This window comes from Melospiza georgiana, chromosome 30 (assembly GCF_028018845.1).
Source record: "Melospiza georgiana isolate bMelGeo1 chromosome 30, bMelGeo1.pri, whole genome shotgun sequence".
Classification (NCBI taxonomy): Eukaryota; Metazoa; Chordata; class Aves; order Passeriformes; family Passerellidae; genus Melospiza; species Melospiza georgiana.
The window spans coordinates 4776888-4786887 of NC_080459.1; positions in this window are offsets into that span (position 1 = coordinate 4776888).

Sequence of the window (10000 nt, forward strand, 5' to 3'; positions counted from 1 at the left end):
GGAAGTCAGGGCGCGCGGCGCGCGGAACGGGGCTCGGCCGGGGCTGACCCGCCCCCCCACAAAGCCGAACCACCCGCCCGCCGGCCGGTCGCCGGCGAAGCGACCGGCCGCCGGCGAGGTTGGGCCGAGCGGGGCACGCTCGCAGGGAGCGAAACCCCGCCCGGCGCGTCCCCCCACCGGGCCGCGCGGAAAGCACCGGACGTGCTAGAGGAGACAGCGACCCGACGAGGCGGGCGCGGCCCGGACACCGAGGCCCCCTTTTCAGCCGGGGCGGCTCGCTCTGCAGCAGGCGGCGGAACGGCAAAGGAGCGCGCGGATCGGGCTCTGGTCCCCCGTCCGCGCCCCATCGGGTTCGGGTCATTTTCAGCCTCTCTCTCGCTCTCTCTCTTCTCTCTCTCTCTCTCTCCATCATCCCCGCGGCTCAGCTCCAACCGCACCGCCGCCCGGCGCTGCTCGCGGCCGGCACCCACGGGCGCTCCCCGGACCGGGGCCGGCACCGGCACCTCGCGTGGCTTTTGAAGGACACCTGAAGGCTAGCGGGGCCACGCGGCCGTCACACAGCTGGGGTCGGTAAAGACGCCCTCCCCGGCAGCGGGAGGGGCGACACCTCGCCTGCGACGGGAAGCGAACTGGAAAAGGAGACCGCCCTGCCCGAGCACCGGACACCCCCGCCGTGACTTCCCCGCGACAGAGAAGCCCCGGAAGGAGAGCCGGCCGGCCGAGGGCCCTCTCCGACGCCACCCGAAAAGCCTCATCGATCGGGCGCGCAGCCGAGGAAGGAGCCGCGCCAACAGCGACAAGGGCCCCACGGCCACGGTCCTGGGACAACGGCGACGGCCGCCCAAGCCCCACCTGCGCGCCAACAGCGACAAGGGCCCCACGGCCACGGTCCTGGGACAACGGCGACGGCCGCCCAAGCCCCGCCTGCGGAGCGCTCGCGGCAGAGGAGGAGCGCGGGGGGTGCCGCCACCCGCCCGCCCGTCTTCCCGCGGGCTCCAACGGCTTCCCCTTTCGGCTAGGCAACGGCAGGACTGGGACTGGGCTGGCCCGCCAGGCCGGGGGGACTCGGCTTCCCCTTCCGGCCCGGGGAACCCGGCCGAGCGTGCGAGAAAAAGTGCCACCGGACCGCGCCACCGGCGGCCGGCTCTCCCTTTTCCGGGAAAAAATTGCCGGGGGAGCGGCACGACAAAAAGGCACATGGAGGCGCGTTCGCAACGATCCGTGCTAGCCACGGGGGCCGCGGGCACGGGGCACCGGGGACCCGGGGGGGCGAGACGCGAGACTCACTCCCCCCACGGACCCGCCGGCTTCCCGCTCGCTCCCTTCTCTCTCGCCGCCGCCGCGCGCCCCTTCGTCGCAACGCTTCTCGGTGCCGCGGCTTAGGGCCGCCGGAGAAAAATTAAGAAGATCCGCGGAGGCCGGGCGGGCGCCCCCACTCTGCCCGCACGCCGGCGCGCCTAAACCGCGGAAAAAAAAAAAGCCGGGCCCGCGTGGCAACCCAGCCCGCCCGGCATAAGCGGCTCGGTCCGTGCGGCCACGACCGAGGTGGGCGAGGCGCCGCCGCCTCGCCCGGGACAAGTCCGGGGGGCTCCCTCCGTCGGGTGCCGGGTCCGTCAACTCCAAAAAACTCTGCCCGCCAACGCGGGTCCACGGCTTAAGGCCGAGGAAGGGGGATGGTTTCAACAACGCGGGCCGGGGACGGGGCGCCCCGACCCCGGGCTCCGCAGCTTTACCGGGCGGGCCGACCGCCGCCGAGGCGGACCGACAGCCCAAAAAAGTGCCCGCCGAGTGGGCCCCGGCTTAAGGCCAGGCACGAAAGGGACGAGGCGCCGCCGCCTCGCCCGCCACCGCTGCCCAGGGGGGCCGCCCCCCCTTGCGAATCGGCCGGCAGAAGCCGGGCCGGCGCGGGAAAGCTCGCAGCTTCTCTCTCCGCCTCGCCTCGAACGCCAAGCGGTTTCCCTCTCGGATCGTCTTTCGGCAGCCCTTCTCTCTCTCGGCCTCGCGGGCAGATCGCCCCCGGTCCTCCGGCAGCCCTTCTCTCTCTCGGCCTCGCGGGCAGATCGCCCCGGTTCTCCGGCAGCCCTTCTCTCTCTCGGCCTCGCGGGCAGATCGCCCCGGTTCTCCGGCAGCCCTTCTCTCTCTCGGCCTCGCGGGCAGATCGCCCCGGTTCTCCGGCAGCCCTTCTCTCTCTCGGCCTCGCGGGCAGATCGCCCCGGTTCTCCGGCAGCCCTTCTCTCTCTCGGCCTCGCGGGCAGATCGCCCCGGTCCTCCGGCAGCCCTTCTCTCTCTCGGCCTCGCGGGCAGATCGCCCCGGTTCTCCGGCAGCCCTTCTCTCTCTCGGCCTCGCGGGCAGATCGCCCCGGTCCTCCGGCAGCCCTTCTCTCTCTCGGCCTCGCGGGCAGATCGCCCCGGTCCTCCGGCAGCCCTTCTCTCTCTCGGCCTCGCGGGCAGATCGCCCCGGTCCTCCGGCAGCCCTTCTCTCTCTCGGCCTCGCGGGCAGATCGCCCCGGTCCTCCGGCAGCCCTTCTCTCTCTCGGCCTCGCGGGCAGATCGCCCCGGTTCTCCGGCAGCCCTTCTCTCTCTCGGCCTCGCGGGCAGATCGCCCCGGTTCTCCGGCAGCCCTTCTCTCTCTCGGCCCCGCGGGCAGATCGCCCCGGTTCTCCGGCAGCCCTTCTCTCTCGGCCTCGCTGTGCCAAGCTTTTCCGGGAAAGACGGGAGCCGGGACAAAGCCACAGGCAGACTCGTCCCGGCTAGGCGGCACCTCCTCTGCCCTGCCGACCGCACCACCGCGGTCGCTCCCTTCCGCCTTAAACACAGGCACGGCATGAAGCCAACCTGTGGGGATGCGGCCCGTCACCTCGCTCCCATAATACGGACAGATGAGTCCGAAGGCGCCCAAGCCTCCAAGGGGACTGATGGAGCTCGACCGGGAAAAGGCGCCACCGCAGGCCGCCTCTTACGATGAGGCAGCCGGAGGCAGCCGGCAACAGCGACCCCTTGGAGAACTTCCGCAGCCGGCCGGGACAACAGGTCTACCCAGCACCGGCCGAAATACGACTAAGTCCCGCCGGATCCGGGGTAGACCTGGTGTCCCGCCGGCCCCGGGGTAGACCTGGTGTCCCCGGCCACGGGGTAGACCTGGTGTCCCGCCGGATCCGGGGTAGACCTGGTGTCCCGGGCTCCGGGGTAGACCTGGTGTCCCGCCGGCCCCGGGGTAGACCTGGTGTCCCGCGGGCTCCGGGGTAGACCTGGTGTCCCGCCGGCCCCGGGGTAGACCTGGTGTCCCCGGCCACGGGGTAGACCTGGTGTCCCGCCGGCCCCGGGGTAGACCTGGTGTCCCGGGCTCCGGGGTAGACCTGGTGTCCCGCCGGCCCCGGGGTAGACCTGGTGTCCCCGGCCAGGGGGTAGACCTGGTGTCCCGCGGGATCCGGGGTAGACCTGGTGTCCCGCCGGCCCCGGGGTAGACCTGGTGTCCCCGGCCACGGGGTAGACCTGGTGTCCCGCCGGATCCGGGGTAGACCTGGTGTCCCGAGCTCCGGGGTAGACCTGGTGTCCCGCCGGCCCCGGGGTAGACCTGGTGTCCCGCGGGATCCGGGGTAGACCTGGTGTCCCGCCGGCCCCGGGGTAGACCTGGTGTCCCCGGCCACGGGGTAGACCTGGTGTCCCGCCGGATCCGGGGTAGACCTGGTGTCCCGCCGGCCCCGGGGTAGACCTGGTGTCCCCGGCCACGGGGTAGACCTGGTGTCCCGCCGGATCCGGGGTAGACCTGGTGTCCCGGGCTCCGGGGTAGACCTGGTGTCCCGCCGGCCCCGGGGTAGACCTGGTGTCCCCGGCCACGGGGTAGACCTGGTGTCCCGCGGGATCCGGGGTAGACCTGGTGTCCCGCCGGCCCCGGGGTAGACCTGGTGTCCCCGGCCACGGGGTAGACCTGGTGTCCCGCCGGATCCGGGGTAGACCTGGTGTCCCGGGCGGCGGGGTAGACCTGGTGTCCCCGGCCACGGGGTAGACCTGGTGTCCCGCCGGCCCCGGGGTAGACCTGGTGTCCCGGGCTCCGGGGTAGACCTGGTGTCCCGCCGGCCCCGGGGTAGACCTGGTGTCCCCGGCCAGGGGGTAGACCTGGTGTCCCGCGGGATCCGGGGTAGACCTGGTGTCCCGCCGGCCCCGGGGTAGACCTGGTGTCCCCGGCCACGGGGTAGACCTGGTGTCCCGCCGGATCCGGGGTAGACCTGGTGTCCCGGGCGGCGGGGTAGACCTGGTGTCCCCGACCACGGGGTAGACCTGGTGTCCCGCCGGCCCCGGGGTAGACCTGGTGTCCCGGGCTCCGGGGTAGACCTGGTGTCCCCGGCCACGGGGTAGACCTGGTGTCCCGCCGGATCCGGGGTAGACCTGGTGTCCCGGGCTCCGGGGTAGACCTGGTGTCCCCGGCCACGGGGTAGACCTGGTGTCCCGACGGATCCGGGGTAGACCTGGTGTCCCGCTGGATCCGGGGTAGACCTGGTGTCCCGGGCTCCGGGGTAGACCTGGTGTCCCGCCGGCCCCGGGGTAGACCTGGTGTCCCCGGCCACGGGGTAGACCTGGTGTCCCGCGGGATCCGGGGTAGACCTGGTGTCCCGCCGGCCCCGGGGTAGACCTGGTGTCCCCGGCCACGGGGTAGACCTGGTGTCCCGCCGGATCCGGGGTAGACCTGGTGTCCCGCTGGATCCGGGGTAGACCTGGTGTCCCGCCGGCCCCGGGGTAGACCTGGTGTCCCCGGCCACGGGGTAGACCTGGTGTCCCGCGGGATCCGGGGTAGACCTGGTGTCCCGCCGGCCCCGGGGTAGACCTGGTGTCCCCGGCCACGGGGTAGACCTGGTGTCCCGCCGGATCCGGGGTAGACCTGGTGTCCCGGGCGGCGGGGTAGACCTGGTGTCCCCGGCCACGGGGTAGACCTGGTGTCCCGCCGGCCCCGGGGTAGACCTGGTGTCCCGGGCTCCGGGATAGACCTGGTGTCCCGCCGGCCCCGGGGTAGACCTGGTGTCCCCGGCCAGGGGGTAGACCTGGTGTCCCGCGGGATCCGGGGTAGACCTGGTGTCCCGCCGGCCCCGGGGTAGACCTGGTGTCCCCGGCCACGGGGTAGACCTGGTGTCCCGCCGGATCCGGGGTAGACCTGGTGTCCCGGGCGGCGGGGTAGACCTGGTGTCCCCGACCACGGGGTAGACCTGGTGTCCCGCCGGCCCCGGGGTAGACCTGGTGTCCCGGGCTCCGGGGTAGACCTGGTGTCCCCGGCCACGGGGTAGACCTGGTGTCCCGCCGGATCCGGGGTAGACCTGGTGTCCCGCTGGATCCGGGGTAGACCTGGTGTCCCGCCGGCCCCGGGGTAGACCTGGTGTCCCCGGCCACGGGGTAGACCTGGTGTCCCGCCGGCCCCGGGGTAGACCTGGTGTCCCGGGCGGCGGGGTAGACCTGGTGTCCCGCCGCATCCGGGGAAGACCTGGTGTCCCGGGCCCCGGGGTAGACCTGGTGTCCTAATAACCGGGGTAGACCTGGTGTCCCGCGGCCCGGGGTAGACCTGGTGTCCCGGGCGGCGGGGTAGACCTGGTGTCCCGGGCCCCGGGGTAGACCTGGTGTCCCGCGGCCCGGGGTAGGCCAGGTGTCCCGGGCCCCGGGGTAGACCTGGTGTCCCGCGGCCCGGGGTAGACCTGGTGTCCAAGGCCCCGGGGTAGACCTGGTGTCCCGGGCGGCGGGGTAGACCTGTTGTCCCGGGCCCCGGGGTAGACCTGGTGTCCCGGGCGGCGGGGTAGACCTGGTGTCCCGGGGCCCGGGGTAGACCTGGTGTCCAAGGCCCCGGGGTAGACCTGGTGTCCCGGGGCCCGGGGTAGACCTGGTGTCCCGCCGGCCCCGGGGTAGACCTGGTGTCCCCGGCCACGGGGTAGACCTGGTGTCCCGCCGGATCCGGGGTAGACCTGGTGTCCCGGGCGGCGGGGTAGACCTGGTGTCCCCGACCACGGGGTAGACCTGGTGTCCCGCCGGCCCCGGGGTAGACCTGGTGTCCCGGGCTCCGGGGTAGACCTGGTGTCCCCGGCCACGGGGTAGACCTGGTGTCCCGCCGGATCCGGGGTAGACCTGGTGTCCCGGGCTCCGGGGTAGACCTGGTGTCCCCGGCCACGGGGTAGACCTGGTGTCCCGCCGGCCCCGGGGTAGACCTGGTGTCCCGCTGGATCCGGGGTAGACCTGGTGTCCCGCCGGCCCCGGGGTAGACCTGGTGTCCCCGGCCACGGGGTAGACCTGGTGTCCCGCCGGCCCCGGGGTAGACCTGGTGTCCCGGGCGGCGGGGTAGACCTGGTGTCCCGCCGCATCCGGGGAAGACCTGGTGTCCCGGGCCCCGGGGTAGACCTGGTGTCCTAAAAACCGGGGTAGACCTGGTGTCCCGCGGCCCGGGGTAGACCTGGTGTCCCGGGCGGCGGGGTAGACCTGGTGTCCCGGGCCCCGGGGTAGACCTGGTGTCCCGCGGCCCGGGGTAGGCCAGGTGTCCCGGGCCCCGGGGTAGACCTGGTGTCCCGCGGCCCGGGGTAGACCTGGTGTCCAAGGCCCCGGGGTAGACCTGGTGTCCCGGGCGGCGGGGTAGACCTGTTGTCCCGGGCCCCGGGGTAGACCTGGTGTCCCGGGCGGCGGGGTAGACCTGGTGTCCCGGGGCCCGGGGTAGACCTGGTGTCCAAGGCCCCGGGGTAGACCTGGTGTCCCGGGGCCCGGGGTAGACCTGGTGTCCAAGGCCCCGGGGTAGACCTGGTGTCCCGGGGCCCGGGGTAGACCTGGTGTCCAAGGTCCCGGGGTAGACCTGGTGTCCCGGGCCCCGGGGTAGACCTTGTGTCCCGCCAGCCCCGGGGTAGACCTGGTGCCTCACCCTCCCCATCGAGCCCGGAGCCGGGCAACGCTCACAGCCTCATATCACCCCGGAGCCAGACGGCTCGATCGGCCCCGTCCCGCGCAATGAACCCCACCCCGCTTTCCAGATTAATACCTACTTCATGGCCGCTCTAGTCGCTTGGAACGAGAAACTCATCCGGAAAAAACAAACAGACCATAACCATTGGCACATTTTATTTCTCCTCCTTTCGTATCCAGAGCACTCCCAGCCGAGCCGACGGGCAACCCGTGCCCCGTGGTCTGCCTGCTGACACGCTGAACTGGCGAAACAGCGCCCCCGCCCCCGCCCCCGCCCCGTCCCACCCACGCCCTCCTGAGACCCTACACAGCCCGGCCCCCCTGGCCCCGATGCGGCTCGCCCCGCCCCGCCCAGCGGTAGAGGCGGCCGCCGCCGGCACCACCGCCAGCACACAGGCGGCCACTTTCGGGCGGGTTCTTTCACGGTCCGCAGAGGTCTTCCGCCCTCGACCTCAGTCCAGGGGGCCGTGGGGGCTCGGTGCCGAGGCGCCCGGGGCCGGCACGAAGCCGCCGGCCCTTGGCCCTCGTCCGCACACAGACACAGATACAGCGCCACACCCACCGACCCCCCCCCCCCCCCCCCCCCGTGCGCACGCTCACTCCCCAAGGTCATCCCTTCAGGCCACCACACCGCCCCCTCGCCGCCCCCCGCCACCTGCCCCCGCCCCCCCGCCGGGCGGCGGGGCACGCCCACCCGCCCGCCCGCCTGCCTGGCTGCCCGTCCGCATGCACGCTCTCGCGTGCCCTCACTCCCTGGCCCTGGCCCCGTCCCCGTCCCCGCCACCGCCCCCTGCCCTTACCCCTGCCCTTGCCGTCTCTGTCGGAGCCGCCCACGCCCGTCGGCGGTTGGGGGCGCCCCACCCAGCCTCTCCCATCAGCCTCCCTGGCGCCGTCTGCATACCTTTCCCGCTTGCTAGGCACCCGTAGAGGAAGGCCGGCCAGGGACCACAGGTCTAGCCACGGGCTAGGCGGCCGTGAGCTAGGGCCGGCGCGGGACACCAGGTCTACCCCGGGGCCAGCGGGACACCAGGTCTACCCCGGGCCCTGGGACACCAGGTCTACCCCGCCGCCCGGGACAACAGGTCTATCCCCCGGGGCGGGCGGGACACCAGGTCTACCCCGGGGACATGGACACCAGGTCTACCCCGGGGCCCGGGACACCAGGTCTACCCCGGGGCCTTGGACACCAGGTCTACCCCGGGGCCCGGGACACCAGGTCTACCCCGCCGCCCGGGACAACAGGTCTACCCCGGGGCCTTGGACACCAGGTCTACCCAGGGTATTAGGACACCAGGTCTACCCCGGGCCCTGGGACACCAGGTCTACCCCGCCGCCCGGGACACCAGGTCTACCCCGGGTCCTGGGACACCAGGTCTACCCCGCCGCCCGGGACACCAGGTCTACCCCGGGGACTTGGACACCAGGTCTACCCCGCCGCCCGGGACACCAGGTCTACCCCGGGTCCTGGGACACCAGGTCTACCCCGCCGCCCGGGACACCAGGTCTACCCCGGGGACTTGGACACCAGGTCTACCCCGGGCCCTGGGACACCAGGTCTACCCCGCCGCCCGGGACACCAGGTCTACCCCGGGGACTTGGACACCAGGTCTACCCCGGGCCCTGGGACACCAGGTCTACCCCGCCGCCCGGGACACCAGGTCTACCCCGGGCCCTGGGACACCAGGTCTACCCCGCCGCCCGGGACACCAGGTCTACCCCGGGCCCTGGGACACCAGGTCTACCCCGCCGCCCGGGACACCAGGTCTACCCCGGGTCCTGGGACACCAGGTCTACCCCGCCGCCCGGGACACCAGGTCTACCCCGGGGACTTGGACACCAGGTCTACCCCGGGCCCTGGGACACCAGGTCTACCCCGCCGCCCGGGACACCAGGTCTACCCCGGGGACTTGGACACCAGGTCTACCCCGGGCCCTGGGACACCAGGTCTACCCCGCCGCCCGGGACACCAGGTCTACCCCGGGCCCTGGGACACCAGGTCTACCCCGCCGCCCGGGACACCAGGTCTACCCCGGGTCCTGGGACACCAGGTCTACCCCGCCGCCCGGGACACCAGGTCTACCCCGGGGACTTGGACACCAGGTCTACCCCGGGCCCTGGGACACCAGGTCTACCCCGGGGCCAGCGGGACACCAGGTCTACCCCGGGCCCTGGGACACCAGGTCTACCCCGCCACCCGGGACAACAGGTCTATCCCCCGGGGCGGGCGGGACACCAGGTCTACCCCGGGGACATGGACACCAGGTCTACCCCGGGGCCCGGGACACCAGGTCTACCCCGGGCCCTGGGACACCAGGTCTACCCCGCCGCCCGGGACACCAGGTCTACCCCGGGGCCTTGGACACCAGGTCTACCCCGGGGACTTGGACACCAGGTCTACCCCGGGCCCTGGGACACCAGGTCTACCCCGCCGCCCGGGACACCAGGTCTACCCCGGGCCCTGGGACACCAGGTCTACCCCGGGGACTTGGACACCAGGTCTACCCCGGGTCCTGGGACACCAGGTCTACCCCGCCGCCCGGGACACCAGGTCTACCCCGGGGCCTTGGACACCAGGTCTACCCCAGAGCCCGGGGACACCAGGTCTACCCCGGGCCCTGGGACACCAGGTCTACCCCGGGTCTTAGGACACCAGGTCTACCCCTGGGCCTTGGACACCAGGTCTACCCCGGATGCGGCGGGGACAGCAGGTCTACCCCTTGCCCTGGGCTGCCGTAGCCTAAGTCCGGCGGGGACAGCAGGTCTACCCCCTTGCCCTGGGCTGCCGTAGCCTAAGTCCGGCGTGGACAGCAGGTCTACCCCGAGCCCTGGGCTGCCGTAGCCTAAGTCCGGCGTGGACAGCAGGTCTACCCCGAGCCCTGGGCTGCCGTAGCCTAAGTCCGGCGTGGACAGCAGGTCTACCCCGAGCCCTGGGCTGCCGTAGCCCAAGTCCCGCCGGGGACACCTGGTCTACCCCAGGCGGCTAGGCAAAGCCCGGCCGAGGGGCGCAGCGGGAAGACCCGCTCCGCCCCTCGCCAGGGCGAGGAGACCCGCCGTACCCGGCCCTCGCCCGCGCCGACGG